Raw genomic sequence first — 14,794 nt, 5'->3', positions numbered from 1 at the left:
ACAGTGGTCATGTGGCATGGAGAAATCTGCACTTAGAAGAGGGAAAGCACAGCAATTGTAAGACTTCACATTAAATTCAGTGCTTCCCTGTCACAGTGGACAGAAAAACCAGGCTAAACTCAGCTGATGCTTGCCCATGGAGGAAACATTCAGACCAATCCTACATAGAAAGGAATCGCCCATCCCAGTGGTCAGAACTTGAGTTCCAGCAAGCCTCACCACCATGTGATAAAATGCTCTAGGACCCTAAAAAACACTTGAAAGACAGCTGAGGCCACAAAGCTGTTTGTCACATCTTAAGAAAACTGCTTAGTGTGTGGGTTGAGAAGAGAATAAGAACAAACAGGTCAGTGCTTCAGAATCCCTCCAGAAAAATTAAGCATATATTGGGTTTTGCATCAAAAGTAGGCATGGGGCATGAAAGACAAATATATCTACTTCACTGCTTTACCTTAGCTTAGATTTACTTACCTGTGACGCCTTGCAAAAGTGCTGTTTGTGTAAAGTTAATGAGTTACGTATAAGCATGAAAACATGGTTTAATAGAAGAGTTACTTATCAGATAATCAGAGATTAATATATTTTACCAAAGCTTATATTATGAGCTTTTAATTTAGAAATTGCTAAGACCAAAGTCCAACTCATTATAAGGAATTAGCAATAGGTACCCTAAAAAAGTGTTTCCCTAATTATATTTTATCGTTGTTTATTATTCAAAAAATTTCTGATTAAAGTCTGGATTTCTACTATAAACATAGTATTAATAATTAACAGTAATTTTATGTGGAACTAATCAGTGTATAAGTTCTTTCTGATTTATATAGATATATTTTTGAATTATGAACACTAGAAAGCATATTTGGTAACTTTTTCACTCTAAGGTATACAATGCTCATACTATTTTATTTTATTTTTTTATAGCAGGTATATAAAATTGCTTTATGGAAACTTTTCATCAAAGATATAACTGAAATCTTCAAAACAACATAGGTTAAATAATTTTATCATATAGATGAAGAAAAGCTTAAACAGATAATATGAGTATGTGCAACACCAAAGATGTAGAAACAATTCTAAAAAAAAAATTGTTGCTAGCTCTCCCCTATTCAAACTTTAGCCGTAAAATAATTTTCTTTCTATACCCTTTCTATAGCATTCTTAAATTTCAACTCCACAAATTTAAGAAAAATACAGTGATGATTTCTATCATGGCAGTCTAGGCTAGCTTTTATATCTTTAATGGTATATGTTTACTTGCTCTATCCATTTCTGAGAAAGAGGTTTTAAAATCTTCAACTACAATTGCGAATTTGTCTTTTTGCAGTTCTATCAGTCATGGCTTCTTATATCATGAAGCTATTTTAGCAGAGATGTAAACATTTAGGGTTATTATGCTTTCTTGTTAAATTCAGTCTTTTATTATTATGAAATGACGTTCTTTATCCAATATAAAACTCTTTACTCTAAAACCTTAGTCTGATATTAATATAAGCCATTCCAGCTTTCTTTTGACTAGTATAGTTAACATGGTATCTTATTCTACACTTTTATTGTAAAGTTCTTAGGTTGTTATGAAGTGGGTTTCTTGTAGGCAGTAAAAAATTGTACATTGTTTATTTATCCAATCTGATACTCTCTTGTAATTTGAATGTTTAAATATTTACATTTAATATGGTTATGGATATATTTGAGTTCTATTTTATCATCTTACTCTTGTTTCCATATGTCTAATCTTTTCTTTATTCTTTTTCCCTGCTTTTTAAAAATTAATTGAATAGCATTTTATGATTTATTTTTGTTTTATTTGTTGATTCATTAGCTAACACTCTTTTTGTCAATTTAGTGATTGATTGTTGCTTTATAGTATATATCTTTGATTTACTGCTGCCTACCTTAAAGTGATATTGTATCACCCAGGTGTGGTATAAGAATCTTGTAATTGTGTACATCTATTTCTTCCCTCTAGTCTCTGTGCGAAGGTTGTCATACATTTTTGATAATTGCTATAAATTTCATAATATTTTTTAGTACATTTTTATTATTTTTGTTTTAAACAGTTGATTATCTTTTAAGTAGATGTAATGATGAAAGAAAATACATTTATCTACATACTTACTATTCCTAGTTTCTGCATTCAATTTATAGACATATATTCCCATTTTGTATTATTTTCCATCATTCCGAAGGTTTTCTTTTGACTTTTCTTGTGTTCAAGTATATTGATGATACTTTTTTTCTTTTCTTTTTTCTTTTTCTTTTGTTTTGAAGCATGCTCTCACTCTGTCACCCAGGCTGGAGTGCAGTGGCATGATTATGGCTCACTCCAGCCTTGACCTCCTAAGCTCGAGTAATCCCTTCCTAACTCAGTCTCCCAAGTAGCTAGGACTACAGGTGTGCACCACCATGCCCAGATAGTGTTTGTATCTTTTGTAGAGATGAGGATTCATCAGGTTGCCTAGGCTGGTCTTGAACTCCTGGGCTCAACTGATATGCCTGCCTTGGCCTCCCAAAGTGCTGGGATTTTTATTATTATTTGTAACTATAGCCATCCTATAGTGGTATAGAACACTAGGACTTTTTCTTCTTTTCCAGCTGTAATTTCATATACTTTAACAAATCTCTCTCTATTCCCTCTTTCACCCTATTCTTCCCAGGTACTAGTATCCTCTGTTATACTTTTTAATTCTAGAGATCAATATTTTATATTTTCATATTTGAGTGACAACATGTAGTGTTTAATAACTTAACATCATGTCCTCTAGTTCTATACATGTTGCCACAAATGACAAATTTTATTCTCTTTGATGGTTGAATAGTATTCATTATGTATCTATAGCATATTTTCTTTCTTTTTTATTATACTTAAGTTCTAGGGTACATGTGCACAACGTGCAGGTTTGTTACATATGTATACATGTGCCATGTTGGTGTGCTGAGCCCATTAACTCGTCATTTACATTAGATATATCTCCTAATGTTATCCTTCCCCCCATCCCCTCCCCACAATAGGACCCAGTGTGTGATATTCCCCTTCCTGTGTCCAAGTGATCTCATTGTTCAATTCCCACCTATGAGTGAGAACATGCGGTATTTGGTTTTCTGTTCTTGCGATAGTTTTCTGAGAATGATGGTTTCCAGCTTCATCCATGTCCCTACAAAGGACACGAACTCATCATTTGTTATTGGAAATTTAGGTTGATTTTATATCTTGACAATTATAAATAATGCTGTGGTAAACATGGCGATATAGGTATCTCTTCAATACACTGATTTATTTTCTTTTGGATAAATGCCCAGCAATGGAATTACTGGATCATATGGTAGTTCTATTTTTAGTTTTTTGAGGTACCTCCACACTGTTCTTTATAGTGGCTGTACTAGTTTAAATTTTTACCAACAATGTTTAAGAGTTTATTTTCTCTGTATCTTTGTCAGCATTTGTTATTTTTTGTCTTTTTGATATAGCCATCCTACCTGGAGTAAGAAGATACCTTATTGTGGTTTTGATTTACATTTCCCTGATGATTAGTGGTGTTAAGCATTTATTTAATGTGTTTTTTTGTTATTTGTATGTCTTTATCTGAGAAATGTCTGTCGAGATCATTTGCCCATTTTAAAATCAGATTGTTGTTTTGTTGTTGAGATGTTTGAGTTTGTTCTATATTCTGATATTGATCGCCTGTTGAATGAATGATTTGCAAATGTTTTCTCCCATTTTGAGGTCTTTTGACTCTTTTGTTTCCTTTACTGTGCAAAAGCATTTTAGTTTATTATATAATCTCATTTATTTATTTTTGTCTTTGTTTGCTGTGCTTACGAGGTCTTCATTACAAAATCATTTCCCAGATCATTGTCATGAACTGTTTTCCTTATGTTTTGTTCCAGTAATATTATAGTTTTGGGTCTTACATTTAGGTCACTAAACCGTTTGGGGTTGATTTTTATGTAGGGTAAGAAGTGGGGATCCAGTTTCATTATTCTGCATATAGATATCCAGCTTTTCTAGCATCATTTATTGAAGAGACTGTCCTTTCCCCAAAGAGGGTTCTTGGTACCTTTGTGAAAAATCAATTGAATGTAGATATGTGAATTAATTTCTAGGTTCGCTATTCTGTTCAACCAGTTTATGTGTCTGTTTTCTTATCATTACCATGTTGTTTGGTGACTACAACTTTGTAGTAAATTTTGAAATCTAATACTGTGATGCTTCTAGCTTTGTTCGTTTTACTCAGGATTTCTTTGATTATTCTTTGTCTTTTGTGGTTTCATACACATTTTACGATTCTAATCTATTTCTGTGAAGAATTTTATTGGTATCTTAATAGGGATATCATCAAATCTGTAGATTACTTTGGATAGTAAGGTCATTTTAACAATATTAATTTTTCTAATCCATGAACATAGGATGTTTTTTCATTTATTTGTACCTTCTTCCATTTCTTTCATCAATGTGTTGCAATTTTACTTGTAGAGGTCTTTCACTCCATTGGTTAAATTTTATTCCTAGGTAAATTTTTTGTAGATTTTTAAATGGGAAAGCCTTCTTGGTATCTTTTTCAGCTAGCTTGTTCTTTGTATACATAAATACTGCTAATTTTTTAGTTGATTTTGTATCCTGCAACTTTATTGAATTTATTTATCAGTGTCAAAATTTTTTTGATAGAAACTTTGTTTGTCCATATATAAGCTCATGTCATCTAGCTTCTTTTGTTACCTGGGTTAAATAATTTGATTATGTTTTTCTTTGGTGTGATTTTGTTAATTTTCTTTTGTGATTGGTGTTTGTCCAGCATCTTGGATTTATAGGCTTCTAACTTTCATCAGATTTTGAAAATTATGGCCCTTTATTTTTTAAACACTGTGTTCCTCTCCTTTCTTCTCTCCTAGTACCCTGATTTTATATATATATATATACACACACATATATACAGACACACATACACACACACACACACATTAAGTAGCTTGAAGTTGCTCCATAGCTTACTGATATATGTTTTCTTTTTCATTCTTTTTCCTCTCAATCACATTTTGAATGGTTTTGTTACTGTCTTCAGCAATGTCTAAACTCATCTTCCACAATATTTAGCTCATCTAATACAATTTTTATTTCAGATTTTATAATATTTATTTTTTGAAGTCAATTTAGATCTTTATGTTGACTAAGTCTCTTAAGATGTTCAAATATCTTTTATCTTCTTGAGCATATGCAATACATTATAATAATTGTTTTAATGTCCTTATCTAATAAATAATCACATGTGTCATTTCTGACATGGCTTAATTAAATGATTTTTTCTCTTAATTTTGGGTAGTATTTTTCTTTTCTCTGAAGTCCAGATAATTTTTAACTGGACACCAAACATTATAAACTTTACATTTTTAGGTGCCTGATCATTTGTATTCATATTTATTTATTTATTTATTTATTTTGTTTTGAGATGGAGTCTCGGTCTGTCTCCCAGCCTGGAGTGCAGTGGTACACAATCGTGGCTCACTGCAACCTCTGCCTCCCAGGATTTCAAGCGATTCTCCTGTCTCAGCCTCCAGAGTAGCTGGGATTACAGGCACCCACCATCATGCCTAGCTAATTTTTGTATTTTTAGTAGAGATGGGGTTTTACAACGTTAGCCAGGCTGGTCTTGAACCCCTGACCTCGAGTGACCCACCCTCCTCGGCCTCCCAAAGTGCTGGGATTACAGGCGTGAACCACCACGCCTGGCCCCTATAAAGATTTTTAAATGTTATTCTGTACATGGTGAAGTTACTTATAAATAACTTGCTCCTTTAGAGTCTTGCTTTAATAAGTTAGGCATTTCAAGAGCAGGTTAAGTATTCCCCACTTTGAGGTGAAACCTTTCTAAGTACTCTTCCAATGCGCTCCTGAATACTGCCCCATGGGAGTAGTCATTAAACAGTTACTGAACATTCAGGTATCATTTCGTCTAATCTGTTTAGATGATTCTTTACTTGGCTTTGGCTAGTTTCCTCACAAAGGAGCATTGGTCAATATTCAGCTGAATACCGTAGTAGGAACCTTGCTGGTGTCTGGAATTGTCTCTTTCCACTGCTCTTTTTACTCTAGAAACTCTGGATATTGGGCCTGCCCGGACACCCAGGTTAGTTTACTCAACTCAGGTAGACTATCCAGCTCATCTTGATCTTTACTTTCTGCATCGCTGCCTGGAAACTTTATCCAGGAATTACACTGAGGAAATCTTAGAGTTCACCTCATTTCCCACATTTCAGGAAGCACTATCCTTTATTGCCTCTGTCCAATGACTTGAGACGTTTTTTTCATGTATTTTGTCTGTTTTTTTTTTCCTCTCTCTCCAGTTAGGTGGGTAAATAGAGTCTCTGTTTCTCTATCTCGTCGGGAAGATTATGGCTGTTTTTATTCATTATGATGGTTTGGACTCAGTAAGACTCACTGAGTCATCTTGACTTCATATATTTTCCTGATTTCCTTTCCTTCTTAAAATATTGCATTTTTGTCCAATCTCTTTCTTATTAACTAGAGTAAGAAAAACTTTATATAGTTTTTAATGGTGTAGAGTTAGAAACATGACCACTTTTGTCAGAGTCATTTTTCTTAAAAATGTTATGAACTGATAAAAGGTTTAGAGACTATGAGTCAGATCCTCAGTTTGGCCATTTGACACATGTGATTTTATTTAATCCAATCTTTATAGACTGAATTACGTCAGTCTCATTGTTCTTTGTATGTTGCACAAGCTGCCCAGGTTATTTGTTTTCATTTTCACCTCTTGACCTATTTTTTGTTTTAAATTTTTAAAATTATATGTAAGAAAATGCTAAAGTATGCCTAAATTTTTTTTAGATAGACTATTTCCTTGTCTTGTGACTCCTTGGAGCTTTAAATGTGTACTTTTCCAATAAAGAATTTTATTTTATTTATATGTGTGTATATATATATATATAGAGAGAGAGAGAGAGAGAGAGACATGGTCTCGATCTGTCACTTAGGATGTAGTGCAGTGGTGCAATCTAAGCTCACTACATCCTTCACCTTCCAGGTTCGAGAGATTTTCATCCCTCATCTCTTGAGTAGCTTGGATTAGAGGCAAACACCACCATGCCTGGCTAATTTTTTTTGTATTTTTAGTAGAGATGGGGTTTCACCATGTTGTCCAGGCTGGTCTCGAATTCCTGACCTCAAGTGATGCACTCCTCTCAATCTCCCAAAGTGCTAGGATTACAGGTGTGTGCCACCATGCCTGGTTAATTTTTGTATTTTTAGTAGAGGCAAGGTTTTGCCATGTTGGCCAGGCTAGTCTCAAACTCCTGACCTCAAGTGATTAACCCTCCTTGACCTCCCAATGTGCTGGAATTACACGTGTGAGCCACTGCACCTGGCCAAGAATTTTATATTTGATACTTTCCAGATTTGTTTGACTGTGAATTTTTTGTTATTGTTTATACATATTTAAGTAATATATGTTGGAAAATATGTCCTTCGACAATATTTTTTAAATTACAAAGAAGCATTCTTCTGACACTTATTCAGAAAGAATTACCTTAAATAACATGTCATCGTCAGACACTAAGGTGGTAGCATTTTTTAAATTAACCCAGAAGCATCATCTAAACCAGAATGCAAAAAGATTGAAAAATGACTTATACCTGTTTGCTTTGTCATTTGTGCCATTTGTAAAATGTTTTTCAAATTATTATCAATAACATGATTATACTAATAAAATTAGAAATATTAGCATGAGAATCATAGATATCAAGAAATAGGGGTTTTATTTTGTTAGAGGGAAGCTAAGTTTTTCCATTTTTTTTTTTTTTTTTGTGCTAGCCCTAGATATAAAAATTATAGTACTTATATTTGAATAAAATTATTTACAGTACAAATGACTGTCCATCCTTTGATAGCTTTTACCTTTATATAGTTAATATTTCAAAAAATTATATACTAATAATCTTAGTAATTCATATTTGGTTTGATATTTTTTGTGACTTTCCTTGAATATTGCTGTCTGTTATTACTAATGTTGATGTTAGAAACTGTGAGGTTGTAGGAATTCCATTGTCCTTGGTTTGATTTATCCACTGAATGCAGAAAGTGCCTACTATTGTTACATTTGTAGTAATGTAACTAAAATACTTAATCAATGGGTTTGTGGCTAACTTAGCATTGTCAATAAAAGTTTTAAAATGTTTTTTACTCAGAAAATTGAATGTTTGATAGGAAATGCATTGTACTTATCTTAATTAAATCTTTTGTTGATGATTAAGGGACCTGTCCAGTTTTAGGATCATCTTTCTGAATATCAGTGAACTCTGGGTAGTATTTTATATGAAGTAATAAAATATTGGATGAATCTATTCTAATTATCTGGCAAAACCTAGAAATGTATTTGCTTGTGGGTCTTGTGATTGAACTCTTACCTCTAAAATTAAACATGGAGAAAAAATAAGAAAGAGATTTTGGCTAATTTATGATTCTCTATTATGGTTTTCTCCTGGAAGTGTTATTTTCTGTTCTTTTAGTCGTATTTTAAAAATATTGCATAAAGAAAAGACTAAATGATGTATTTTAGTGTTAAATCTTAGTATATAATGAGAGCTGGATAATTTTCTAGCTGCTATAGAGAAACATCTTGATTGTATCACTTCATATATATATATATATATATATATATGAAAAAATAATGGGGGTTATAGCACCTTTGTATAGCAAACAGAAAAATACATTACATAAAACTGATTTTAAACCCCTTCCTTACTCATGGAAGGAAATAATTAGAAGAGTTGATATTTGATCATGGAAACCATATTATTTGTGTAGTTTTTTGCACCTTCATCATTTGCTTCATTGTCACAGAAAGCCCACAAAATGGAAATCTATGTTAAAATTGATCATATCTTTCAGTAGTTGGTTGTCTTAATGCTCATAGAATAGTACAAATTATAAAAATCTGCCTCACTAAAAATTAATCTTAACTTCTTTTACTTATATGTACAGAAAATTGCACATTTAAAATTTTAACTTACATTATAAAATATTTCATTTAAGTTATATTTTTAAGTCATTACTTTTTAAGAAAATTTGGAAAATTATTGGACAGTTTTCTTGTGTACTTCTGAGGCCACACAAAAAATTAAATAAGAATGATCAATTTTTTTAACTTCTCCTCCTGTTCCTTCAAATTTCCACAAATCAGGTTTGCTACCCTGCTTCACTGCTCAGTGTGGTCTCAGATTAATCTACAGAGTGTCAAAAAATCAAAAACTCCTTTTTTCATGCACAAAGTACATTCAATCAATTTTACTTACTGCTGAATTTCTGGTACTATCAGATTTCTGATCCATCTTTGTGCATTTAATAAATAATTTAAGCATATGATATTGACTGAGTATTCATTGTTTTAAAGTGCTCATGGACTATAGTAATATTAAAATATTTTGAACTGTAATAAATATTACCTCTAGTTGTTATTAGAGCACAATGTCTTAGAGATCATTTGTTTTTCTATGGTACAAAGTTATAATATGTACTAGGGATATTATATTTAAATTGGACGTGATGTGTATAATCATATTTGTTTTTATCTACTTTATTATGTAAAATAATGAACTATTTTATTACGTATATATTTTGTTGTTACTTTTATCCTACTCATTTTTTCTTAATTTTTATATTGAAATAACTCGAACTTGCAGAAAAATTGAAAGAAAATTAGAAAAGATTCCCATATGCCATTTTGTCTTATTAGCTGTATCATCTCTGAATATTACATATATTTATATCTAGGTATGTATTTATTTTATATTCATATGGTATATATTATATAGCATATATGTGTAAAGCCCTTTTATATTTATATATAATATATAATTACTTTTTCTACCAATTGACAATAAGTTTCACACATGACACCCATTTAACTAAAAGGCAAGTACACTTTCATATGCTTTCACATTTAATTGATGTGTTTCAACTAGTTGAATGGGCTTGCAAGAGCCAAATGTGCACATTTCTTCCTAATTTTTACTCACTGATTCTGCATTAGTATCTTTGAATCAGCCACTGTAAGAGTATTTACAATATGGAAATCAGTAAATGTTAGAAATCAGGGCTTCCATGTCACCACCACCTCTGTAAGTGCAGTTTGCCAGAACACCACTGAAACAATCATGACTTTCAGGAAATTAACATTACTATAATACTACCAAAACCCAGAGATATTGTTCATTATTGAATTTTAATAATGTTCTTTACAGCCATAAAACAAAACAAAAACACAAGAAATATTTCATATTGCTCCATCTGGAACAGTTTCTTGGGTGTGTTTTATATTTTGTGACCTTGAAATTTTGGTTGAGTACATGTCAATTAATTTGTAGTGAATTTTCCCACAATTTCAGTATATATGATATTTCTTCATGATTTGATTCAGGTTATGCATTTTTTTTGTCAGGAACCAAGAGAATACTATCTCCACGTTGTTATCTCCCAAATTATGGATCTAGTCTAGACTTCTATCCTAAAGCATTGAACTTATTTGTTCAACTGATAGTTGGATGCCACTACTTTGATAAATTAGAGATATTATTAACTTAATATGCTCAAAATTAAACTATTGTTTTTCCCTCTAAAACTTGATCTATAACCTTCCTCATTTCAAATTAATAGTAAATATCCTTTCATTTCAGGCTCAACTCCTTACTCACTCTCTCTATACCCCACACACAAAATTTCACATATTACTACAAATTTAGTGGCTTAAAATAGCACATATAGATTTTCTTACAGTCCTGGAAGTCAGAGGTCTGAAATGGCTTTCACTGGACAAATAACAGTGTTGGCAAGGCTTTCTTTATTTCTTCTGGAAAAATCTGGAGGACAATCAATTTTCTTTCATTTTCTAACTTGTAGAAGTTGCCTGCATTCTTTGGCTAATGGCCCCTTCTTCCATCTTCAAAACCAACAGTTAGCATCTTCAAATTTCCCCCTCTTTCTAATCTTTACTTCTATTGTTACATCTCCATATTTGACTCCTAACCCTCTTTCCTCCCTCTTATGTGAGTCCTTGTGATTAAACTGGGTATTCCAGAATAATCCAGATAGTCTCCTCATCTCGAGATCCTTAATTGAATATATCTGGAATGTCCTTTTTGCCATGTAAAGCAACATATTCATAGTGAGAGACAGGAATAGCTGGATTTCCTAGGCCAACCAAAAATTCCTAAGCCTAGCTGGGGAAGGTGACTGCACTCACCTTCAAATACGGGGCTTGCAACTCAGCTCACACCCAACCAATCAGGTAGTAAGGAGAGCTCACTAAAATACGAGTTAGGCTAAAAGCAGGAGATAAAGAGATAGTCATCTATCTCCTAAGAGCACAGGGGGAGGGACAATGATCGGGATATAAAACCAGGCATTCAAGCTGGCAGTGGCAACCCCTTTTGGGTCCCCTCCCATTGGATGGGAGCTTTGTTTTCACTCTATTAAATCTTGCAACTGCACACTCTTCTGGTCCCTGTTTGTTCCCGCTCGCTAGAGCTGAGCTTTCGCTCGCCATCCACCACTGCTGATTGCCGCCATTGCAGACCCACTGCTGACTTCCACCCCTCCGGATCTTGCAGGGTGTCCGCTGTGCTTCTGATCCAGTGAGGTGCCCATTGCCACTCCTGATCGAGCTAGAGGCTCACCATTGTTCCTGCATGGCTAAGTGCCAGGGTTCATCCTAATCGAGCTGAACACCAGTTGCCGGGTTCCGTGTTTTCTCTTCCATGACCCACAGCTTCTAATAGAGCTATAACACACACTGCATGGCCCAAGGTTCCATTCCTTGTAATCCATGAGGCCAAGAACCCCAGGTCAGAGAACAAAAGGCTTGTCGCCATCTTGGGAGTGGCCCGCCACCAACTTGGGAGCTCTAAAAACAAAGACCCACCAGTAATAATAGTAGAATAGGATGTAGACATCTTGGGGAAGAGGTACTGTTCTACCTACCACACACTGGCTCTTATCCTCCATATATAATACATGGGAATTACCTATCCACTCTCTCTTCAAAATATATGTAGATGTAGATATATACAGAACCCAACTATGTCTCACCTCTCCACTGCTAACACCTTAATCCTTACTGTCACTGTCTATTGACTAGGGTATTGATAAAACTTTTTAATGTGACTCCTTGCTTCTCCTACCAGAAACCAAAGTGATTCTGCTAAAATGAAAAAATCCAGTTGTTTATTTGCCTTCTGAAAACCTTCTGACTTAGAATATTTCCTGCAAGTTTCTACAAGATCTTTTCCTTTCTTTCTTTACTCTTTAGACTTATTTCTTCTGTTCTCAGTTGGTAATAACCACATTAATATTTTTGTTATTCTTTTAACATTCCCAGGTAATCCCTATTAGGGTTAATACACTGCCTCTTTTCTCTCCTTGTATTATTTCCATTTCAGATATTCAAAAGCCTGACCACCCCGACCCCCAGAAAAAGCCTAACTCCCAAATTTCCTTAAAGTGTTTTCACAAATATTTCCTTTTTCGTGAGGTCTCATTTGAACTCCCAATAAAAGCTATTAGGTTGGTGCAAAAGTAATTACAGTTTTTGCAATTAAAAGTAATGGGAAAAACCACAATTACCTAATAAAATCAGATTCTCTCTTATGCACCACACTCGTGATTCAAATTTTCATGCTTTATTTTTTGCCTTAGCAGTTATCACCTTCTAACATACCATACAATTTGTTTATTTTCTGCTTCTCCCTAATAAAATATAAGATCTTCAAGAATTGAAATTTGTAAATGTGTGTTTTTGTATGTATGCTTTATATTCATGGTTGTATTCTAAATACTACAGTAGTATCTAGCACATACAAAATTTTAGACAAATACTAGTTTAATCAAATTGAATCTCCTTGAGTGGTAATCACTTATTTCACATATCTAATGACAATAGAATATAATTATACAATGACTGTTTATTTATTCATATTATGATCAAAGTATAAGACAATCTGTGCCTTGGCTGCATTAACACCAATTTCTATTCCACTAAGCTAGCTTGAACATGATTAATTTTGTCTGTCTAGAAACAATGAATGGTCTTATGTATATATGGAAGTACATAGGCAAGCATGACACAGTAAATTGTTTATTATCGTTGTTATTAATTACTAGTCTTCTTATTTTCCTCAAATTTCCTGCCATTTTAATGTTTTCTGAAATTTCTTTTGAGGAAAAAAAAAGCTATATGTAATTGCTAAGAAAATAAAATCTTCATGTAATCCCTGAATATCAAATTTAGAAGGCTACAGACTAATTAATTAATTTTACAAATAAAGAAACTAAGACAAGAGAGTTAACAACTTATTTCCCTAAGGCCATGGAGTTATTAAGTAGGAGAATGGACCTAGGCCACCAACCCTAATGGGCCATGGAGTCATGAAGTAGTAGAATAGGCCTAGGCTCTTTCTTCTACAATACTCCGTAGCAATGTGCATTACTTATTAAATGTATTATGGATCCACAGTCTAAGTAGGTATCCTTACAACCACAAGCAAACCTATCAGACAAGCAGATGAAGAAAACATCTTCGTGCCAAAAATCAAAAGAAAAAAGTTTAATCATTTTGGCTAAAGTTACCTGTAAATATAAAAACAAATTTGTATGATTTCTTTACATTGTTAATATTATTTACTCAACATGTGTTTTCCCACATGTGGCCTCTTGGTTTTATTCATTCCCTTATTCATTGAATTAAACAAACATGTATTTCAGTGACAACATTTATACATTTGAGTTGTAGTCTCATTTACGTGATTGAATCAGTGGAAAACTGATTGAATCAGTGAAAATCAGGGAAGAAAAGGAGTCAGGTTCATATAATTTAAACTTTGGAGACACAAATGCATATACTTAGGAGGTCAAACGGAGAACATAAAGTCATGGAGGAGAGACCTGGGTATATATAAAAGAAAAATATCTCCCATGCGGTAACTAATCTCAACAGCTGTCTATCTATGCTAACTTGTATGTTAGTTCCTATTTTTTAAATTAAAGTAAAAGTTTAAAAATGCACAGAAACTTAGAAGTTCACAGAACTTAAATATGTACAACCACTTATCTCATATGCCTACCTAGATACAGAATTTTTCTGTCACCCCGGCAAGTATTCTTGTGCAATTTCCAGATCAATTCCTTCCTCAGGCAGGTAACTGCTAGTCTGATCTCCACAGGTTAGTTTTCTTTCTTTAAATTCATATAAATGGAATCATAGGGTATGTGACCTTATATGGCTGGGCTTTCTGTCATCTATATGTGCTTTAGATTTGACCATGTAGTTGTGTGCATCAGTAATATTTCTCTTCACTGATGAGTATTATTCCATTGTATAAACCTATTACAATTTACATATTGTCTTTTTAAATGGACATTTACATTGTTCCCAGTATTTGATTATTATAAATAAAAATACTGTAAACATTATCTTATGGGTGTGTGTTTTTATTTTTCTTAAATATGAATAAATTGCTGAGTCAGAGGAAAAGCCTCTTTTCAAAAGTGGTTGAAACATTTTACACAAGAAGCAAATTCTTGCCCATATTTGAACTTCCAGACATTTTAATTTTAGCCATTCTAATTCATATGAAGTATAGCTTAAATTATATTTTATGATGATTAATTATGTTGAGCGATTTTTCATGTGTTCATTTCACACAATTTTTTTGTCCATTTTTACGTCAGTTGTTTCTGTTTTTATTATTGAGCGAGTAGTCTTTTATATATTCTAGATCTAAGTCACTTGCT

The sequence above is a fragment of the Trachypithecus francoisi genome, unplaced genomic scaffold (genome assembly GCF_009764315.1).
Source record: "Trachypithecus francoisi isolate TF-2019V2 unplaced genomic scaffold, Tfra_2.0 Lachesis_group10, whole genome shotgun sequence".
Taxonomy (NCBI): domain Eukaryota; kingdom Metazoa; phylum Chordata; class Mammalia; order Primates; family Cercopithecidae; genus Trachypithecus; species Trachypithecus francoisi.
This window is presented reverse-complemented; position numbering follows the sequence as displayed.